This window comes from Diadema setosum, chromosome 6, assembly GCF_964275005.1.
Source record: "Diadema setosum chromosome 6, eeDiaSeto1, whole genome shotgun sequence".
Lineage (NCBI taxonomy): Eukaryota > Metazoa > Echinodermata > Echinoidea > Diadematoida > Diadematidae > Diadema > Diadema setosum.
Window position 1 is genome coordinate 157,259 of NC_092690.1, and position 19,709 is coordinate 176,967.

Below are 19,709 nucleotides of genomic sequence, written 5' to 3' on the forward strand. Positions count from 1 at the left end.
TGCTCCAGTTAAAGCACGCAAGGTATCAAAATGATATCATACTCAAAACCTATGCCTTGCACCTTATACTAGTAGGTTCTCAAGCAAACTTTGCTCGAGTTCTTCTCTTGTTTGCGACAATGTGTGTCACCATCGATAGATATTCTCTATGCATGAGGAGTCATGACCAAAGTTTCAACCTTGTTGTGAAAACTGTCCATCATCCTTCTTGTCCTCTTGCCCTCACTCATGCCACTAGACTGACTTCTGTACGGAACTTTGAACATGCTAACCTCTGAAGACTTATACGAGTATTACGTAATAGAATTCCTAAATTATACAAGTAATAAGAAGTATGATTAGAATTCTATTAGTAATAATGAAGTATAAGTCGAAGAGGTTCCCACCCAGCATCTCATTTGATCGATACTCTTCAGTTCTAAACCCTCCCTTTACAACACTGAACAGAAGTCAAAACTGGTGGGCCCTTATACTGTATACTGATGTTTTGCTTAATTGCTTGACTTGAGATGTCCATACGTATAAGAATGCTCCGTGCCTTTGGAACAGCAATGATTGTGCTTTACTTATTGCTTGTCTGTATGATGAGAAGGACCAGTGAGCTAATTGTCTGCATTGCACCCAATACTGCATGGTGTTGCTGGTCTGTCTATTTAGAGCCGTATTCTCTTTGAAAAGATGCTTACTCCTCACTGACACGGGTATTTATAGCCAACTGGGACTGTCTGGAATTTTTACCTACTTTGAATTTCATTATGTGACTTCACTGCCTTAAACACCTGGGAAATGCTAACCTCTTCGACTTATACTTCATTATTACTAATAGAATTCTAATCATACTTCTTATTACTTGTATAATTTAGGAATTATAGCTTTCAGTGCCATATAATTTTCATTCACCAAAAGGAAATGTAACAGGGAGTCACTAAAGTCTTATTGATCATTTGAGGGATGCCACAGCTTAATTAATAAAAGAAGATAAATAAAAGAAGCTGATGAACGTGCCAAACTAGAGCTACCGAACAGAAAGGACGACAATTTATTCATGAGTCATTGCACAGTGACAATCAACTCTCTGACGAAAAAGTCTTTATGTTGGTTCTCGACTTTCCTTCTTATAAAAGATGAGTAGGCCTATTGCATGCTGGTTGATTGGAGATTGATAAAATGAAAATCATAATTACTCTACTTCACAATATCATGTCTTTACACTAATCTTACATACTGATGAAGAAAGTGCTACACTTAAAGATTATACATTATCAGTTTCATTAATTTTGTTAGAAAAAAAAAGGTTTTCTACTCTGGGTACAATTTCAAATACCTTTGCAACATATGGCTGAGATTTACACTTTTGCCGATATGTTTCTGTAATGGATTTAGTTTTGTTCCAAAGGCTTTATCATCAGGTAAAACATCATTCATCTAAACGAACAAATGTAGATGACATTATGTTCGCATTCAAAATAAATATTCAGATTGCTCAAAAGTACGGCGCCACCAAAGGCGCAACTGCACCTGAGAAATTCTTTGGTGCATTCATACAAAACTTTTTGCAGCATTTGACTGATTACAGCCAGTGAACCTCCTTGATTAACGTGTCCAATCACAGTGTGTTCTGCTCTTGCCGTCCTTATTTTCTCCGGGTTCTGTGGTTCTTAAGCATGTTGGGATCGGGAATATCTATCGGAGGTCCCCAGTTCAAATCCCACCAAGGTACCGTCAAAAACTTAAAACAACAAAACCTACCAACAAAGTTGTGAAAGTGTGGGACAAACCTGCCATTGATAGACTACAATCTTGCTTTGAAACTACGGATTGGGATGTTTTTCGAGATGATAACGTTGATGTGGAAACGGAAAGGATAAATGATTATGTACGTTTCTGCATAGACAGCTGTGTTCAAACAAAGCCAGTGAAAATATATCCCAACCAAAAGCCCTGGATAACTAAAAAGGTGAAAGATGCAATGAAGCAAAAAATCGCTGCTTTCTCTGCAAATGATCGAGCTGTAGTATCTGAGAGCGCAAAGAAAGTAAAGAAAGAAAGAAAGGAAAGAAATTAAGAATGCAAAGCTTGCATACCGAGACAAATTACATAACAAGTTCAAAACAAACAATCCCCGTGACGCCTGGACGTGCATGAAAGAGATGACGGGTTTCTCTTCGAGGAAAAGCGACCCTTTCCTATTTGCATCTAACCCCCTTGACAAGGCGAATGACCTGAATGAATTTTTCTGCCGATTTGATAGGGAAGGATGTGTGAATCCAATTGCTCCACCTGAACAGCTTTTGTGTGACGACCCATCACAATGCAGTGTCACCATCGAAACTTGGGAAGTCGCGAAACAGTTCAAGCGCGTGAATCCACGGAAAGCTTGCGGGCCAGATCATATCACCGGGAAAATTCTCAAAGAATGTGCTCATCAGTTGGCAATTCCTTATGCTGCACTCTTCCGCAAGTCACTGAAGACACACATAATTCCTAAGTGTTGGAAATCTGCCGTTATTGTTCCCGTTGCTAAGAAACCGCGTCCAAGTGAGCCGGATGACTACCGTCCGATTGCTCTTACGTCACAAGTCATGAAGTGTTTTGAGCGAATTGTGTCCAAGCGTCTCATTGATCCGTTAAAGCAGCAGGTGGATACATTTCAGTTTGCATATCAGAAGAATAAATCCGTAGATGACGCAGTGTTATCATTGGTTCACTATGGAACGCCATTAAGGAAACAATACAAAATTCATTTCACTCCAGCCAATATTCATTTCACTTTTAACAAATACATTTCACTCACCAATATTTATTTCACTTTTTACAAAAATACATTTCACTTTTAGATAAAAATTCATTTCACTTTTCACAAAAATACGTTTCACTTTTAAACAATAACACATTTCACTTTTGAATAAAAATTCATTTCACTTTTCACAAAAATGCATTTCACTTTTAAATAAAAATACATTTCACTTTTTACAAAAATACATTTCACTTTTAAATAAAAATTCATTTCACTCTTCACAAAATGTATTTCACTTTTTAACCAAATTCATTTGACTTTTCACAAAATTTCATTTCACTTTTCAAGAAAAAAAATAAATCATTTCTTCTTTCCGTAAAAAAAAAAAAAAAAAATCATTCCACTTTGGCGTACCATATCACTCTGACGAAACCATTTCACTGCACTAAAACCATTTCACTCTGATAAAACCATTTCACTCCGATCAAGAAAATACGTTCCTCTCTTTTCCCGGCCAAAAGGTGGCGCCAGTCTGAGAGGAGACGCTGCTATGGCACTTTGTTAGCACCAAAGAGCGTACAACCCCTAAATAAGGGCTGTTCACGCGGTTTTGCGGCAGCGGCAGGCAGCGGCGGCGGTTTGCCGCTAAACTCTGCCGCAGCGGCCGCGGCACGCTGTGCACACTGGAGTGGTTTGCCGTGCGTAATCTGCAAATTAGATTGTTGCCCTTGGGCACCTGCAGTTTACTAGTAATCAGTTACATAATTATCATGCACATGTATACCGTGAATACATTCCCCATGGATCTGAGAATTTACAAAATCACTTTTCCAAAACGAAACAAACAATAAAGGAAATCAAGGATGCGTAACATGCAAGAAGATTATTGGACAATCAGTACTGGAATCTCAGCTTTTCAACTTTTTGCTTAAAAAAAGAACACTTTCAACACAGACTGTTCAATGAAACTGCAAAATATTCCTTGTGTTACTGATATTGGTATGCACGCTCAAATTATTGCATCGGACCACTGCCATATATACTGAGAAGGCGGTACATAAAATGTGTACATCCAACACCTCAATATCTCAAATATGATCTGCGAATGTCACATTATCCTTGTTCTTGTTTTATTTTTATTTTTTGGGTTCTTTTTTTTTTATACAAAATTAGTCTGCATCCAAAGTAATGATATCTTATCTTGTTTCATGTTAATGAGAAAATGACTAGTATTTTTTTTTTTCTGGTGTCGGTAAAGTAGTCAACTGTATGAAAGATGAGCTCTTAAAAAAATAGAAAAACCAGCAACATACTTCTTTACTTGTATTCCAATCTTTTACCATAGAATAGTATACCGGTATTATGATATAGATATTTTTTTTTAGATCATCATGATTGTGTCATTCATTTTCACGTGCATGTTTGTGTATGATTTTTGTACTTCATAACTCACTTTTCCTACTGCGCCTTGAGCACGTTAGTCATGTGGAACTGGCACATTAAATGTATACTGTATTATCATTATTATTATTACCGATGAACTCTATATGGATGAAATGTTAATGTTTGATTTAATTTCTGTCACAGTTCATGCTCTTTTTGGAAGTGTAGTTACAAAGGTGAGGGGATGTTTTAGAGAATATGCCTACCATTCACTCTCCTACTCAAACCTACTAGATCTACGTATGTAGAGTATAATGTAATCCACAAACGGCCCATAATAAACTCACCCACATACTGTACTCCCAGCTATGGAAAAACAAGAGTAGCATTTTCACTCTCCACAACATGTGTTTTATATTATGCATGGGGAAGAAATTAATGGCAGTTTTGCATCCTCTTAGAAAACAAACAAACAAACAAACAAAAACAAAAACTACACACACACACACACACACACACACACACACGATGTCAGTTTGGATTTCAAATTCATACATCTGCATTACACCATCAAATCTACGCTTTCAGAAATCTGGATAGCATTTTAACAGACAGTCGATTTCCAAGTGAACCACACAACTGTTGGGTAAAGTGATTACCAAAAGCCAACTGAGGTCGGTTTTATCTTAAGCAAGTTTTGTGGAATTGCACTAAATCTTTTCTTCGAAATTTAACCACCGAATGAAAACATTAGTTAACAGGAATTTTAACCAACTTATGTTGGTAAATGACAAACATCACTCGAAATACACATCAAACAATGTACATACACTAATACAAACCACACATGTCAAATTTAGCACTTGAGACACTAATTCAGGACAATTGTTCCAACATACAATCTCATTTGATGTGATCTAATTTGGCAGTCTGTTGCACAAATAAAGTACAGTGATATACTGTTAACATTTGCGAAGGGAAGTAATATAGCACATTCACATGTAAAATGAAAATTCACAAGATCTGACACTGTATGAGCAACTTTGTAAATCTGAATGGATAGACACGAGTTGTCAAAACAATACAGTAATGGTAGTATGGTACTGGATTTATGAATGATTGAAGTACATGTATGATAATTAACACCAATGTAATTTGTATCTTGGACCAATTTTCTATAAGCATATTATTCTCATCTCCTACATCTGAAAAAAAGAAGGATTAATTCAGTGCAAATTCATAGCAGAAATGCATACTTTACAACATGAAACAAATCAGTTGTTTACATTTCACTTTCAAACCTCATAAGGACCAATCTCTCTAAGTAATTAGAAACAAAAAGTACTTGTATTACATGTACATGTGTCTAGGGCAATTACCCCCTGGGCAATTACCCCGGACCCTTCCCCTGGTTCTAATCCTAATCCTGAACCTAATCCTAATCCTAACCCTAACCCAAACTCCTAACCCATGACCTAATCCTAACCCTAATCTTTACTCTTACCTTACCACTAACCAGTATTTAACCAGGGGGTAATTGCCCTCTGGGGCAATTGCTCGGATACGCGTGTACATACATGTAGGACAGGAAAAATATAGGAGAGAATAGGATTGAGAGAAAAGAGCAGTACAGAGTTCATCAAATGAAGTGAGCAAGAAAGAGCGGATACATAGGTGTGGATGAGGCTTGAGATTTACAATGATATGGACATGTATTGAAGTTACAAACACAAACACAAGAAAATCAGGATAAGCAAAGGAATATACAACAAAAATGGGCACCTAGGTGCTTACATGGTTCAATTTAGCTAGTCAGATAACAAAATCAAGTAGCAAACAGAATAGCAACATATTACGCATATAATGCAATGACCCGTTATGAGTTATCTGACATCAAATACTAATTTAATGCAAGGAAAGTACAAACTGAGTGTTCAAAATTATACATGTAATGAAAATAATATTCGATGCCATGTCAACTTTATAGATTTGGGTTTCCAAGATAAACTTGAAGCTTTCAAAAATCTGTAGTAACATGCTTCAGGTACACTATAAAGTGCTTGTTCTACTGCCAATTATTTTACTCATTGCAATGCAGCATAATACAATATTGCATCCATACTCCAAAATCAAATACACACATGTGACAGGTACTATGTAGGTGCATAGTGAAAAGGCGGAATTTCATCACATTTTTGAATATGTAGTATGTTGGCTACTGGCCTACCTGGGAGCAATGCACAGAATTCTTGTGTTGTGGGCCTGTACATGTATATGCTATCACATTTCTCCTGAGTCGAGTTCTAACTGCGAAGTGATACACAATAGCCTGCCTTGTATGATAATCAATGAAGAACTTGATCACTTCTTACGAGCATAGATGAAATTGCTTGGGGTACATCTTCACTACTCAAGTGATACATGAAGGATGCCAGTTGAAGACAATTATATCTTGTGTTTTCAAATTACCATTCACATTATAAAGATTGAAAGTAGTTTGATCCACAATATTTTGGTTAAATTTTTCTATAGATTTTTTTTTTTCATTACCATGGAAACACATTTAAATTACATACCACATTACCTGTAATAGTGGCCACATATGCCAAGTTCTAGGTCAACTCCTAAAAAAGCAAGAGAGTTGTTGTAACTTGGGTTGGAACCAGGTGCAAGCATGGTTAGCAACAATAGTGTTGACAGATATTTGGGCCAGGTGAGGTCATTTAGAACCAGTTTCCATGGCGATGTCACAGTTTGGTGCTCTATACATCCCTTGTCAACTTGTACACACTATGTGTGGGCGTGGTGTGTAATAATGGTATTAGCAGCTTTTCACATATTCCATACTTGTCTACATTATCATAAGTAAAACTAACTCCTTGAAAAGTGAATACATGTTTCAAAGAAGCATTGACCACTAATAGTATCAATATAGATGTACCTTATCATTCATACATGGTACAGGTGTATAGTCAAAATACAACAATATCCATCATATGGCAAATGGCTTGTAAAATAACATGGCCACTGTTATGAGGAGACCACAATCAAAGGTCAGTGCCTATTTCCCTATAACATTGTAAGTACTTCTCAAACGAATGATGTTTATTATGCAGACTTGATACAGGAAGGGTGGAGATGATAAATAAATGGTTGCATTATGGTTGACTCAGCAAATTTAGAAAATAAGGGATGGATGCCAAAGTTTCAAATCCTCCTTGTTTGCACAGGAGTCCCTTTTAAAATGGTCTCACTGCCATGCAATGTGGCTAGCAGTTGCGATTTAGAACGAAGATCAACTTGAAGACAAGATCAGCTGCACCCACAATGCCTTGAGGACTGTGCCCTGTGCTCCACAACTGCAGATATATGTACCTGAAGAGGGTATAATTTGCTTTCTCCAATAAGGAGGATGAAGGGCTGTGACTGCGGATGTTCTGTGTCGACCACGTATGAGCAGTTAAAAAGTCCTTCCTGGAAGAATGAAAAAGGCAAGCATATATGGAAACAGCGTGTAAACATTTTGAAGACATATTGATGTGCACTATTTTCTTATGCCCTTATACACATGATATTTCCAGTAATTTTGTATCATATAATGTACTAGCAACTCCAGCAAACTAGAAGCAAGAGTGACCAAGATCAGAAGGTCAGGGGCGGATCTAGCTTTTGATAAAGAAGGGGGTTTGGGGGCGGTATGCGAGGGAGCGTAGCGACCGAGCCCGAGCGAGCGGAGCGAGCGAGGGGGGATGGTGTGGGAGGGGGGTGTCCCCCCTCCCACAGTAGGGAGAATTTTTGAAAATCTGTGTGTGAAAATGGTGTTTTCTTGCATCTAAAACACCACTATTTTTGGTATAGAGGTCATTGCCATAAATAGAAAAAAAAAATAAAATTACAAGTTCAACAAAAAAGAGGATAAGATTAAAAAAAAAAATGGTCCCCGGATTTTTTTTTTTTTTTTTTTTGGGGGGGGGGGTTGCAACCCCCCCCAACCCCCCTCTAGACCCGCTTCTGGAAGGTCATTCTTCAAAGCTGAAGATCTACTATGCACATACAGGAGTGAGTCAAACATGATATCTGGAAACAGGGGGCAAAATTGTATCAGAAGGGAATGGGGAGGTAGTACAGGCCTGTAAGAAAGCTACAGATCACAACAGAACAATTCACACAATTCTGGCCTTCATGGTGCTATCTGTTTGTTTGTTTGTTTTTTCCCCATGTCTAGCTTAATCACAAACCAGAACTATCTTTGCAAAGAAGTGTAACTTTGTCTAAAGTCAATTTTTTTGACCAACCCCCCCCCCCAAAAAAAAAATAAATAAATAAAAGTGACACACAATTCTACATTCAAAGTTACATTTGACTTGCAATTTCATGTCCTCCGAAACTGATTAAATTGGTACCAGTACGGGCCAATTACTAGACCTAGGCACCTATGGTACATTATAATATACTCTATTGAAATGATTGATTACTTCCAAAAAAAAAAGTTGTTTTTTTTTTCCTCCCACAGGAGTAAGGTCAAGTTCTGAACAATGGTTATGGTATAAATGTACCTAGAATGTCAATCTTTTGAATAATGCACTTTCAGTAAATCCTGAAAGCTGAAACTCACAGCTTTCCAGTCAATGAGTGAGCTTGCATCAAAGCCTGGTCAGAGATGCAGCCTCCTTTGCATGGTCTTTCCGCATTCGCTGAATAGGAGGGAAGCAGATTCAATAACTGTTTACCTGAAGGTAAATAATATTCATACAAGTGAGGTGTTATACAAATGATGTGTTATACAATGCATTATTACGTTATTTCCTTATATGAATAGGGGAAACTTTTTACTCAGCACAAAGAAAATGTAATATAAATGGGTCTCTTTTAAAAAGCACCTTAGCCCTTCACTCCAATAACCAACACCACATGCAGGAATTGATTGCCTGAACTTTTGGTACCGGTATCTGATTTTTGCTCTTAAATTGCTCATTTTGCAGTACAGTGTAAGTGCTACTAAAATGCCAAGTGCTTATATCAATGAAACTATTCATGAAAATGTACATTTGGTATTGCTACCAACATGAATTAACGCACTGAATTACCTGCAGAACACAATACAGAGGGTCATCTTTCCTACCGAGGAACACAAAGGACTGGCACAGCCTCCTAGAAGAAGTAGTGGCTGCTTCAACCCTTGATACAATATGTCAAGGGTCAGCAATTAACCAACCACTGCATCACTGGGCATTTTTGTGATTGAGGGTACCACCTATCGGCACCCTATGAATTTGCAGCTCGTTTATTCCAAAAGTATAAAACAAATTTGCCTAAGTTTTTCCTCAAATAAGCTGTAAATATTGCAGTTTCAAATCTTGTGACTGTTCTGTTGATTCTGAATCTCCGTTGTAAAATTAAGCAATTTTTCTTCGCGTGGCTGAAAAAGGGTACCTCACGATCTGCACCCCTTCCCTCCATAGGTAATACCTGTGAATTTCATAGTCTGCGTTGCTACTGAGTGGATATGTGATTGAAACATGTTTAGTTTGTTTTGTTGGCTTGATTTTCGTTTCTTTGTTACTGTTTTCATAGCTATAAAATGGCATTTAATCCCACGCGTACCTTTTTGTTCTATACGCAAACAGCCATGATACGCAGGGTGTCGATGTACCCTGCCGATAGCTGGTACCCTTACCACACATTGAAGAAACCGTCCAAGTCTATTGATTGTGGGAAATGTGGGCATCTTTGGAAAGGCAAGACAAGATAATGCACATGCTTACCAGCTACAGTACAGTTACAGTTAAAGTGATTTTAAAACATTACCCTTAACTTGGTCAGACTCAGCCTGAGAGGATTTGATTCACTTTCTAACAAGACAAATCAGTCCTACTTCACTGCCTGTCTGATAATGCGAGACTGAACGCGAGTAAATTCAAGTAGATCGGCTTTGTCATGCCAATGTCAATGGACAAAGTTGTGGTTATGTGTACGCATTTATACCAGTGCGGTGACAGTATGACAGTACAAAAAAAAAAAAGACTACGTAGTACGTGACCTAGATCTAGGCCTGTATAGAGGCAGAGTCAATACCCAGAACATACCTTTTAGGGCCTAACGCGCGTTAGGTCTAGAAACTCGAGACTAGAGTCTAGAACTATGTCTAACGTTAACAGTCAGAGTATCAGGCCTAGAGGCTAGGTGTTTCTGTTGTTGTTTTTATTTGAATCTATTTGCCGTTTACCATTGATCATTTTTTCCCTGTATTGATTTACGCCAAAATTTTACTTATGAATTAGGTGATCCGAGTATCCTCTCGGATCACCTTCTGTATCTGTACTGATTCTTTGTTTTCCTTCTTCTTCTTTATTTCTGGACAAAATTTGTGTATCGATTAGCTCAGAAAGTCCTCTTCCTATCAATGTCAAAATTATACCATATGTGTATCATGTCCCAAAGACGACGGGTCAAGTAAAATCGTAGTGATCAGTCGACCGTGACGTCACTATGACGTCATTATATGAAAACACATTTTCAATCATATCTCATTAATGGAATGGAATTTTTCAATGAAATTTACGTCACATATATTTCAAGTTATGCACATTCTACTCATATTATCAAAATTCATTTTTTCTCTTAATACGTGCGCGTACGCGCGCGTTGAAATATTTGTATGCTCAAATCGAGCTCAAAATTTTTTTGCACACGTTTCAGACCATTTGGAGCATTTTTTGAAAAATTGAAAAAATCGGACGGACGCGTACGCGCGCGCACATATACGCACGCACAGCTCATATGCAACGAAAATTTCCCGTTTTTTCACTTTGATCGGATGTCTGAAATGTCAAGGAATATTTCTACCAAGTTTCAAGTTAATCCCACTCAAAATGACGTCATACGGGTCCGTCAAAGTTGAAATTCCGCGCGCGCGTCAATGGCGATATACAGTGCAACAATGCCAAAAAACTGCCAATTTTAAATCCGATTTTACTCGTCAGGATGGACGGTGACCCCCCATTTTCTTTACATATTCTGAAAGCTGATGAGTTGTACATGTCATTTCATGGGTTGGCAATGCTGGAAAAATGATTAAAATATATCAAATTTCTTAATAAAGTTAAAAAAGTAAATTTTCAAAATGACGTCATCAAATTTCAAGTTCATTCAAGCATATCTCACTTATTCTTTAGTTGATTTTCGTCCAAATTTCAATATGTTGTAGCTTATTAAATGGTCTTTCAGATATAAAATAACAACAATTTGATTGGATGACGGCATCACCTCGTAAAAAGGGATTAAAAGTAACATTGTTAAATTTGACCAGTTTACGTGTTATCTCTATGGGAGTGCAGTTTTTCTGGAAATGAAAACTGACATGACTATCTTTATCGAGCACTAGCTCACTTATGCTTCGGTGAATTTCTCCCAGATTTTAGTATGTTGTAGCTGAGACTTTGGGCTATCGTAAATGTGCCCTTCGTTTTTTCATACGGAGTCGGCATCATGCGCAAAAACTTGGTTGAAATTAAAGCTTATCTTCCATGTATTTTCATATTCCTTTCTTTCTGCAACTTTCTTTGCAATAACTCAAGAAAAACAAGCTCTATCAGCCCAATATTTTGCACATGTTTAGTTTATGTCACGTATATTATTTCATAAAATAACAACTACTTGATCGGGCACCTTCTTGGGTATGTAAATTAGGGTCAAAGGTCAAAAATGTTTCATCCTGTATCTTGGTGAATACATGTCTTATCTTTCCCATATTTTGCATACGTAAAGACCATGTTGCAAGAATCATTTCACAAAATAGCCACTTTTTGCTCAGACGCCATCTTGTCTGTGCAAAGTAGGGTCAAAGGTCATATGTACTTCTTTCTTTATCTTCATTATGACGTGTTATCTCTATGGGAGGGAATTTTTCTAGATGTGAAAATTGACATGATTGTCTTTATCTACGACTAGCTCACTTACCCTTCCAATGCAATGCTCACAAAATGATTAAAAGATAAAAAATTTCTTAATAAAATAAAAAAAGTAAATTTTCAAAATGACGTCATCAAATTACAAGTTCACTCGAGCGTATTTCACTTATAATCTGCCAATTTTCTCCCATATTTCAGTATGTTGTAGCTTATGAAATGTTCTTTCATTAATGTAAAAACAACATTTTGATTGAATGACGTCATCGCCTCGTAAAAATGGATTGAATGTATCCTTGTAGAATTTGACCAGTTTACGTGTTATCTCTATGGGAGAGCAGTTTTTCTGGCAGTGAAAATTGACATGACTATCTTTTTCGAGCACTAGCTCACTTTTGCTTCTGTGAATTTTTCCCAGATTTTAGTATGTTGTAGCTGAGACTTTGGGCTATCGTGAGTGTGCCCTCCATTTTTTCATACGACGTCGGCATCACGTCGAAAAACTTGGTTGAAAATGGCACGTGGCTTCGATGCAGCGTCATTTTGCTTAATACACAGGGCCTATGGAGCATGAAATAGGTCATTGCATAGCGCATCCGACTCGTAAACCTAAGGTCCCTGGTTCGAGGCTCACCCCTGCCAATATTTTTTTTTCAATTTTTTAAACACTTTTTTTCTTCTTTTTCTTTAGTTAGTCTTAATCTCCCTTCCTAACTTTATCTTTTTCTGATTTTTTTATGCTTCTCCTTCAAATTTCTATAAAATAACATATTTTTTCTTTATTTTTCTTTCTTTCTACTACTTTCTGTGCAATAGATGAACAACAACAATGGCTATCAATCCCATATTTTGCACATGTTTAGTTCATGTCACGTACATTATTTCATAAAATAACAACTACTTGATCAGACACCATCTTGGGTATGTAAATTAGGGTCAAAGGTCATAAATGTTTCATCCTGTATCTTGGTGAATACATGTAATATCTTTCCCATATTTTGCACACACAAAGACCATGTAACAAGGATCATTTCACAAAATAACCACTTTTTGCTCAGACGCCATCTTGGGTGTGCAAAGTGAGGTCAAAGGTCATATGTACTTCTTTCTATGTTGTCGTCATGACGTGTTATCTCTATGGGAGGGATTTTTTTTAATGTGAAAATTAACATGCTTTTCTTTATCGAGCACTAGCTCTCACTTACCCTTCGGTGAATTTATCCCAGATTTTATGTTGTAGCTAAGACTTTGCATTTTGCATCTTGGTGAATACCTGTCCTATCTTTGCCATATTTTGCACACGAATATAGACGATGTCGCAAGAATCATTTCACAAAATAACCACTTTTTCCTCAGATGCCATCTTGGGAGTGTAAATGTGGGTCAAAGGTCATATGTATTCTTTGCTGTATCTTCGTTATTAAGTGTATACAGAATTGGTACCAAAGATGACAGATATGACTCCCTTTTCTAAATGAGAATCCAAACCTCACACGGCCAATGTCTCTAAACACAGACGAAACTTGTATTGTCATGCCTATTACGATCAGGACTCGAATCATTGATTAAAAAAAAATCGGATCACCTTAATTTGTCAGTGATGACAAATTACAATCTCTAGTTACTTTAGTAACTTCTAATTCCAAAATGTTCCCTAGGCAGGGCCTGCATTATTTTAATTTTATTGGGAATAATTCAAAAATACCAGGCAGTACTCTATGATATCAAATATATCTAATGTTAGATAACTACACGCAGCCGCTGTCGCTTCGCGACAGCGGCTGCACCTCTATTCCTTCGCAGACGTTGTCATTTTTCAGTGTGGTTGTGCGACTCCTTCATGAATATCTTTATTAATCGTGGAAAACTAAAATACAAGGAATTATCGTAATCTATGATAATCATTCAATAATCGGTATGCGATTTTTTGTTTAATTACGTCAAAAACTCACCGAAATCTGTGGCTGAAATCAGGTCTGTAAACATCCTTATTGCTTCACTCCTCATCTGCGTGTTATTTGAATGGCATTCACTCTCGTATACTACAACATACAACATAGGTAGTCGGAGAGCTAGAGGTACCTCTCCGACTACCTACGTTGTAGCCCCGGAGACCCGCCGCCTGCGGCGGGGTCCTGGCGGCTACCCCGCAGTTTCGTTCAAGTGAGAATCACGAACAACTCCCTATTGCCACATATACGGCAACTTCACAAATAAACCATGCCTAAATGTCCATCATAAACACAGTGACAATATAAAATGAAATATACACTACCCCATTGCCTTGGTCCTTCTCACCAATTTATCTGGAAACTGCATAATTTTCCACATTTTTTAGGAGTAGGCGGTCTGCCCTAGTGGAGAGCTTTGCTGCTATTTTGAACGTGTATATCCATCAGTACGCATCTACGCATGCGTAAATAATGACGTCAACGTTACGGACGCAAAAGGATATGAATAATGTATCATCGCACGGTGAATATGCATCATGCAGCGAGTACTACAGCTGTCAATGCACTGCACTGAATGCATTGTGTGCGCATGTGCAAGTGATTGTGAGTTTTAGTGAGCATCGGTGAGCTGAAGATATTTGCCTTATAAGACAGCATTTTCTGCATCATAAGCAATGAAATGCATCAAACAGTCGCCGATGTGAATCATTTAGGTTTAGTCCACCCATGTAAGTATTCCCAGTAGTTTTTGTTGAAAAATTAAGGAAATACAGCGCCGGAACGGCACCCGTTTGGTACAACATTAAGATATCGAGGCCAAAACGGCGCAGCCCCAACACTGTACGTTGTACGTTGGGGCTGCTGGTCGCAGTTACCTACGTTGTAGCTAAACGTCTAGAGTGTTTAGTCTACTAAGAGGCATATTCAAATTAGGTTGTATACGTCTGCGTAACCTTTTTTTTTTTTTTTTTTTCTAGGCCATAATGAGGATGTTAGGCCCTACCGCCTGCCTACCGCTATACAATCGACCATATTGTGGTCCATTTATCATATGAGAAGTCCTCCCCATTTATGGACCCATACATTAGTCATTAAGTTTACTATTCATTAGTAGGTGTGGGACTATTTTTAGTCGGACAGTAGGAGTGCTCCTACTGGACCTAGTAGTTCTAGATCTACTCTAGTAGACTTCAAGGCTTCAGCACCACGTTGGCAGAATACTATATCAGACATAGATAGGCGTATATGGGACTGTGATATTGATAGACTGCTTTCTTTCGCTGGCGAGTCTGCGTACGTGCAAGAGAGTGACCGCTGTCAAGGGTCGAAACAAATGGCAAAACCTCGAGAAAACCAAACGAGCAACTTACCATTTAGCCCGATTTCATCACCAGTGGTCTCCAATTCGATATTTTCCTCAGGAGTGTTTTTGTGAACATAATTGTACAAAAGTTGTCTTTTCTGGACGTCTTCGTTCCGCACCTTTTGGCCGGGAAAAGAGAGGAACGTATTTTTTTGATCAGAGTGAAATGGTTTTATCAGAGTGAAATGGTTTTAGTGCAGTGAAATGGTTTCGTCAGAGTGATATGGTACGCCAAAGTGAAATGTGTTTTCGTGAAAAGTGAAATGAATTTGTATCTAAAAGTGAAATGTATGTTTGTGAAAAGTGAAATGAATTTTATATTTAAAAGTGAAATGTATTTTTGTTGAAAGTGAAATGAATTTTTATCTAAAAGTGAAATGAAATTTGGCTTGTGAAAAGTGAAATGAATTTGTACTTAAAAGTGAAATGTATTTTTGTAAAAAGTGAAATGTATTTTTGTAAAAAGTGAAATGAATTTTGATTTAAAAGTGAAATGAATTTTTGTGAATAGTGAAATGCATTTTTATAAAAAGTGAAATCAATTTTGGGAGTGAAATGTATTTGTTAAAAGTGAAATGAATATTGGCTGGAGTGAAATGAATTTTGTATTGTTTCCTTAATGGCGTTCCATAGTTCACTCCATTCAAAGTCACACAGACAACCGCGACACATACGCTCGTGCTACATTTGTGGATTTCTCATCAGCAGTCAATACCATGGTAGCAGGGAAGCTGATCGAAAAACTTCGGAATCTGCGAGTTGACCCCACCCTCATTCACTGGATTCGCGATTTCCTTGTTAACAGAACCCAACAAGTATCGGTTAGGGGTGTTCTTTCACGCCCGATGTCAATTAGTACCGGTTCTCCCCAGGGCTGTGTCCTGTCCCCCATCCTTTTCATACTTTATACTAATGACTGTCAAAGTGATTGTGAGGACACAAGCATACTGAAATACGCTGATGACACGGTCATAATTGGACTGATAACGAAGAATGACGAAACAACATATCGAAGAACACTGGACTCTTTCGTAGAGTGGTGTGACTGTAATTATCTCAAACTCAATGAAAAGAAAACAAAGGAAATTGTGTTTGATCACAGAAAAAGACAGAATGATGTTCCAAGACCAGTTGTCATCCACAACTCGGTTATTGAAATTGTTCCAAAATATCAATATCTTGGTGTAATGATTGATCAGTCGTTAAACTGGGAAGAGCAGAGCAAACAAGCACTGGCAAAAGGCCATGCAAGGCTTCACTTTTTGAGGAAACTAAAATCCTTTCATGTTGACAAACCCATTCTCAAACTCTTCTACACCGCTGTTGTCGAGAGCACCATTCTATATGGTTGCCTCTCCTGGTATAGCAGTTTAGGAAAAGAGACCAAATGAAAATTCAAAGGTTATTGAATCAGGCAGGTAAAATAGTCGGAGAAAATTTCAGCCTAGATGACATGTGCACTGTCCGTATTCTTAGGAAGGTGGAGAACATCATGAAGGACCCCCGTCACCCTCTTCACCAATGTTTCTGTTGGTTAAGATCTGGCAAGAGACTGCAATCTGCAAAATGCAAGACAAACCGATATCTCAATTCTTTCATTCCATTTGCAATTAGACTTTTCAATAGTACTCGTTAACCCATTAGTAGTTGAATTATCTGAGGCCGCCCGTGAGGTTGCTCACTGGGCCACCCGAGGCCTACAGCCCAAGTTCTGATAATTTTTGTGTTTAATTGTTTTCATTGTTTTTCACACAGATTCTTAACAGTATATACCTGTTAACTCATTAGTAGTTGAATTATTAGAGGAAGCCGTGGGGTTGCTCCCTGGGCCATCTGAGGCCGCCCGCTTTTTGATGATTTTGATTTTGTGTTTAACCGTTTCCATTGTCTCTTCGTGGAATATTGTGATTGAGTAATTTGAGGAAGGTTACGGGTCAGCAGGGATGTGTCGATATTTTGTTTTTGTGATGAGTAAGTTGTTTGGTAGAATCATAGGCTTTTAAATGGATGTAATGTGATAGGGGTAAATGCATGGTGATTTTGTATGTATGGGTTGGAAAGTTGTTGGGAGCAGGGAGGCATTGTAAAACAATAAAGCAGTTCTGAAGATGTTATGTTATTATTACCATTATTATCATCATCACCCTCAACTTTTTTTTTTCTTTTTCTTATTTTAGTCATTGACACAGACTGGTCATTATCATCATCACTTCATTTTGGGATTTTAAGTTTTGGACTTATGATGCCATAGCTAATGATATTTGATATATGTCATTTATGAACTGTTATATATGCTTAATTTCCTATCTTATTCTTTTTCGTTCTTTCTTCTCTCCACCGCTGATCCTGCCTCTCTCTCTATTTTTTTTTTCCGGCAAGTTGATGTACAACTACAATGATTATATTTTTTAACATTATTATATTTCAGAATTTGGAAATGACTTTGTGCAATATTGGTGGACTTAGAAAGAAATTTATATGATATGATGATATAATCACTGATATTGTCTCTGTATGTTTTGATTTGTTTGCTGTGTTGTATTTTAGTGCGAGGTGGTTTTGGTTCCAGTCTATTACGGGCTGACGGGGGGGGGGGGGAGGGGGTTGATATTGTGACGTAACAAGAGGGAAGGTTTTTGAAGTTTTTAGCATCATGCCAATGGAGTCCGTTTTTATGCAACGTTTTTATACGATTGTTCTTTTCAGTTTGATTTTGCATACATGCCGGTTATTTATTTATTTGTCAAGTGCTATTCCGTGTTGTTCTCTTTTATGTATATTGTATTTGTTATGCTTTGTCATTTATATGTGAAAATCCCGCGATGAGTTTCCTGTAATACTTCTTATTGGACGAATAAAGATGAATTGAATTGAATTGAATTGAACAAGGTGCCCACGTCCTTCGATAAGATGTGATTTTTCTTTTTTACACAATGGTACACACGGCCCAAATATATAAAATGGACAAAAACGAAATGACAATAGTAGGAACCTCTCAGATAGAGCAGATGATGTCACTGAAGAGACTGTCTAAAACGAAGGCCACATAATTTTATTCGATCATTTCGTATTCATAAAGGGAACACTTCGCTCTCACTGATTTTTTTTTCTTCTGTATAACACGTTTTCATCGAATCTCATCGAATAACAAGCTATGCTCTACTAAAAAAAAAAATAAGAAAAGAGACCAAAAAAAAAAAAAATACTTGTATGCCTAACCTTTTACACATTTTCATCATCTTTTTATACATGCAACGTCAGATACCAGAACCTGTTTAGGGACTTGTGCAGAAATATACCTCCCTCATCGTACACGGACTTTGGGATTTCACTTGGGTTTGCCGATCACGAGCTCTCCGATGTCGAAGTAAAACATCATTTGGACACTTCTGAAGCACTGATGGAAATAATGGATAGATGGAGAGATAGACAACCTCCTGGAACCGATCTCTTGGACGTCCTTGAAGAGAGACTTCGAGAATCCAAGCTGGGCTCCCAGCCAGCCGGCAGCGTCGCGAAAATGTGTCTAAATCATTCTACAGCGCAGCGGTGTGACCTTGAAATGGTCTCTCGTGCCGTGTTCGAGGACTGGTTTTCAATCTGCGATATTTCACTTTATGTGCATGATATCAAACCAGGTTTTTTTTTGCAGATGATCAGCGAAATTCTGAATTTTTCAGAAATCATAATATCAAGTAGAAAAGACTGCAATAACATTCTATAATTTCACATCAAAAATCGTGTTGAAAAAAAAAATTCAATTCAAAATCATCCGGTAAATTTCACTTTTCTAGACAATGAGCCAATAAAAAAAACATCACGAAATGGGGGGAAATGTATCAATCAATCGAAAAATGTAACTCTTTATGGGTCATTTCGTGTAGATGGGTCAGGATCCAGCAAAATCTAGAGCAACTACACTGTCAACTAGCCCTAATGAAGACAATCCGATTTCCTTGTGCTGTGATTGGTCGATTACCGTCTGCAGAGGCTGCCATGAATGACGTCATAGTGAATCTCCACTTACGGCTTCTGCTTTTGCCGGGCCCGACGTAAAACTAACTGTTTATAGACTAACATCAAACCATTTTGAAGTTGATTTGAACACTTATTATCACATTTCAGTATGTATCTCGTCTTTTGATGAGTCCAATCGATCAAAATAAATGAAGGAATCGACAGAAGAATGTGAATATATACAGAGTGCAAACACGAACCCGTCAGTGTAGTCCCAAGTATTCGTTTTGCAATGTTGCGATTGCAGCAAAAACGGTAACTGCACCGAACACTCGCTGCGGTGAACCACAGAAGCAGGTATTTCCGTAAGAAGTATCACGTGTATATCTATACGTGCCTATGATTGTTAT